Below are 4,667 nucleotides of genomic sequence, written 5' to 3' on the forward strand. Positions count from 1 at the left end.
CCGACAATCTTTCGCCAAATTCTAGGTCTTACCGACCTACCGCCTTAGTTCATTCAGAACTCCTCGCAAGCTGTAGAAACTCGTACGACTTTGACCCAGCAAGGGGTGGCCTTTGACTGGGAGGTTACGCAAGAAAAGGAACCTTTGAGATTCCAAGAGAGTGACCAAGTTCTTTAGGATAACTCACTCTGGGAATGGCTTAATACGCTTCGTAAAGCGTGGAAAGCTAAATCCAAGATAAGCAGGACCTCCGAGATCCTTATCAGAATTGGTCCTGTGCCTCGCACAAACTAGACCTACTCCGCGAACTTAGTAACATACTTTCTACTCTTCGCATCTCGATCGTGAAACCATACCTTTCCGTTAGGACTCTTGCAAGTCCACTCATCGAGATCCTCGCCTTCGTATTAGAACCGTAGTGACCCTCGACCGAGAGGTCAAGCGGACGAAGCAACGCCGTCGTCAATTAGTGAAGGTTCGTTGGAATGCCAACCAAGAGCCCAATTTCACTTAAGTGCGCTAGAACCAATCGATTAGGAAGTTTCCTCCTCACGACTCGATCATTCGTGCATACTTCCTTGCCTAAATTCTAATTTCGGGACGAAATTCCCTTTAACAGGGGGATGATGTGATAACTCGAAATTTCCATTCTGAATAAACCATATCAAGCCAATAGATGTAGATCAGTTACAGTGAAAATTCAGACTCCGAGTGTAAGTTAGGCAGTTTTCAGGATTTACACTTAAGGAGATATTAGGAGAGTTGTTGCACTAGGGTTTTGTGCAACACTATTATTCCATTACTCCGTACATTACCTTTCAAACTTATTTACAACTGTGTTTCAAACAAATGTTTCCTTATACTTAAACTGTTTTATCAAACATATTTACAACTGTGTTTCAAACAAATGTTTCCTTATACTTAAACTATTTTATCAAACTAATGCCTTCAAATTGTTTTATAGATTGACATCAAGTCGATTCTTTCTTGAAATAACATTTATGATTCAAATGTCTTACAAAACTTATTTATGCTTTTATATTATAAATTGCATGCCTTTATATGTATAGTTATATAAGAAATGTTTAAAAGACTTAGGAAGGCTATCCACCCTATTTCCTTTTTCTCGATTTGGATGTGGTCTGGTGGGATATCGGGTATTCGTCTGAAAGTCGTTTAAATATTAGTTATATATCATGTGTACATATATAGTCATAAAAGGTCCTTCCAGTTCAACATATGCCCTTGGGTAGCAAGGGTATACATCCATGCCCATACTTACTAGATAGATTACTAGTAAACTACCATATGGGTAGTTTAGGAAGATACTAGAACAATTACTAAAACGGGATATCATACAATGAGTTAGTTCATTCATGAGTCAATACTTTCTAGAACATTACAGTACATTACATATACAACTATACTAGGACGAGAACATATACAACTATACTAGGACGAGAACATATACAACTATACTAGAATGATTACATTACTATGCTTGCTATGTAGAGAGCACGTACATTACAGCTAGAACAGTTCATTACATTACATATACTAGAATACGATAATTACTGTGATTTAAATCGGAGCATGACCTAAACCTCATGACTCGAGTTGTGGCCAGAGTCTCTTGAAGGGAGAGCGTGAGTTTGCGTATAGATTCTATAATGGATTGACTATCCTACACCTTGCTGCTAGCTACAGCGGGACCTGCAGGTCTACGGGTGCCAAACGTCATACATTAATTTCGACCATTCTTATGTCGATGTAACCAGTCTATAGTATGAGTTTGTGTATAGATCTATACTGGATTGACTATCCTACACCGTACTGCTAGCTACAGTGGGATCTGCAGATCTGCGGGTGCCAAACGTCATTCCGTTATTACGACCATTAATTATGTCGTTGTTACCAGTCGATAGTATGGTACAATTTATCACATAATGCCTTAACCAAAATCCGTTTTAAGGTAGTTAGTATGGTAGTAGTCCATTTAGAGCTACGTTTTAGTACTACATTAATTTTCCCATTACATATTTTTAGTGATAACCTCACTTAAACATTAATGTACAAACTATATTTTTGATAATGATAGTTATACTTTGGAAAATACATACTCTTACAAGAGACACACACATACAGCACAGTTAGGTCTTGGTAGAAGACACCTTGACATACTAGAAGGAATCATAGGGATTCTAGGGTTTTTCAAAAACTTATAGTTCATATACACTTTCAATACTTACAAAACATAGACTTACAAATTCTTACGTACATATACTTACATACAAATTAAGACACTAAATACTTATGATCTCACCAGCCTCAAAGTTGATACTCGCTTTCAAAATTACTTGTATCCTCAGGTCATCATAGACAGGTACCGATGCAAGGAGAAAGGAAGATGGAGCTTGTTCAAGACTTATCTTTCATTTTGATTTATGCTTTAGTGTTTATCAAAATTTGACAGAATACAATTGTATAAGAATTATTTTATTAATGCAATGGATGATGTTGTTGCTTGTTTACTACTTTACATTGTTGTTGATATTATACATGACGTCCTCCGCCCCAGAACGTTTCCGCCGTTCTTGGTTTTGGGGTGTGACAATTGATTCTTCCAATGGTTTGGATAAAGCATGCTTATGGCATTGTCGTCTTGGACATGTCAACAAGAAACACATAGCCCAACTCCAAAAGGATGGAGTGTTGGAGTCATTCGACCTTAAGGGTGATGACGTGTGCGAGTCTGGTTTGCTTAGAAAGATGACCAAGTCACCCTTCACTGGAACTGGTGAAAGGGGTGAGGGTTTATTGGATCTCATACACACCGATGTGTGTGGGCCCTTTAGATCCACCACAAGGGATGCAACCCGCTTCTATGTGATTTTCACCGATGATTATAGCAGATATGGGTATATCTACTTAATCAAGCACAAGTCAGAAACCTTTGAAAAGTTCAAAGAGTTTAAACAAGAAGCAGAGAATCAGTTGGGCAGGAAAATCACGATGCTTTGATCCGATCGAGGAGGAGAGTACCTAAGTCTTGAATTCCACGACTACCTCAAGGAATGCGAAATCGTTTTGCAATTGACGCAACCTGGGAAACCGCATTTGAATGGTGTAGCTGAGAGGCGTAATCGAACCTTGCTAGACATGGTTTGTTCCATGCTGAGTCATGCTTCGCTACCTATCTCATTCTGGGGGTATTCCTTAGAGACTGCCGCTCATATCCTTAACTTAGTCCCTACAAAGAAGGTTGCCAAAACACCTCACGATATGTGGACAGGGAAAGCTCCAACATTGGCACATATCAAGATTTGGGGTTGCAAGGCTTTCGTAAGACGAGAAATTAACGACAAGCTCGAACCTCGTAGTGAGCGATGTATTTTCATCAGCTACCCGCATAAGTCCTTTGGATATCTCTTCTACAGACCGAGTGACAATGTTGTCTTCGTTGCGAGGAGAGGGGTTTTCCGAGAGCGAGAACTCATAAGCCAAGGGGACAGTGGGAGGAAAATCGATCTTGAAGAAATTCAAGAGTCGAGCGATGAAGGAACATATAACACTGATGCTCATCCCGAGGAGGAAACTACGGTTGAACCGATTGACAAATCCTTACCTCTTAGATGTTCCAGTAGAGTCAGTGTTCCGCCCGTGTTTTATGGCTTTCATATAACAAGTGAGGGTAATACGTTTATTAGTGATAGTACATTAATAAATTTGGATGAACCTAACAGCTACATGGAAGCCATGGCAGGCCTGGAGTCTGCAAAATGGAAAGAGGTTATGGACAACGAGATTCAGTCCATGTATGACAACTAAGTTTGGAATTTGGTTGACAATGTGCCAGGTCGTAAGACGGTCGGGTGCAAGTGGATCTTCAAGAAGAAGATTGTCATGGATGGGAAGGTACACACTTATAAGGCGCGATTGGTTGCGAAGGGTTTCACTCAAACTCCCGGATTTGACTATGATGAGACCTTCTCACCAGTTGCGAAGATAAAGTCTATTAGGGTGATGCTAGCCATTGCTGCATTTCATTACTATGAGATATGACAAATAGATGTCAAAACCGCTTTCCTTAATGGTAAGTTGGCTGAGGATATTTACGTGAGTCAGCCAGAGGGTTTTGTAGATGCGAAGCATCCCAATAGAGTGTGTATGCTTGAGAAGTCTATTTATGGACTGAAACAAGCATATCACCGATGGAATCTTTGTCTCGATGAGAAAGTCAAAGAGTTTGTTTTTTACAAAGAAAGGATGAATCATGTGTATATGTCAAAGCCAGTGGTAGTATAGTTAGCTTCCTCGTATTGTATGTCGATGACATACTACTCATAGGAAACGAAATTCCGACACTGCTGGAAGTCAAGTCCTAGCTTGGGAAGTGTTTCACTATGAAGGACCTTAGAGAGGCTTCCTATATTTTTGGAATAAGGATAGTGAGTAACAGAAGTAAAAGACTAATAGGACTTAGTTAGAATACTTACTTGGACAAGCTACTAAAGCGTTTTAGTATGGAGAATTCTAAGAAGGGGGATTTACCAATCCAAAGTAATGCCAAGTTGAGTAAGACTCAAAGTCCGAGTACCGAAGTCAAGATAGCAAAGATGAGCTGAGTACCTTATGCTTCCGTAGTTGGCTCGATCATGTGTGCGATG

This window comes from Lactuca sativa, chromosome 4 (assembly GCF_002870075.4).
Source record: "Lactuca sativa cultivar Salinas chromosome 4, Lsat_Salinas_v11, whole genome shotgun sequence".
Taxonomy (NCBI): Eukaryota; Viridiplantae; Streptophyta; class Magnoliopsida; order Asterales; family Asteraceae; genus Lactuca; species Lactuca sativa.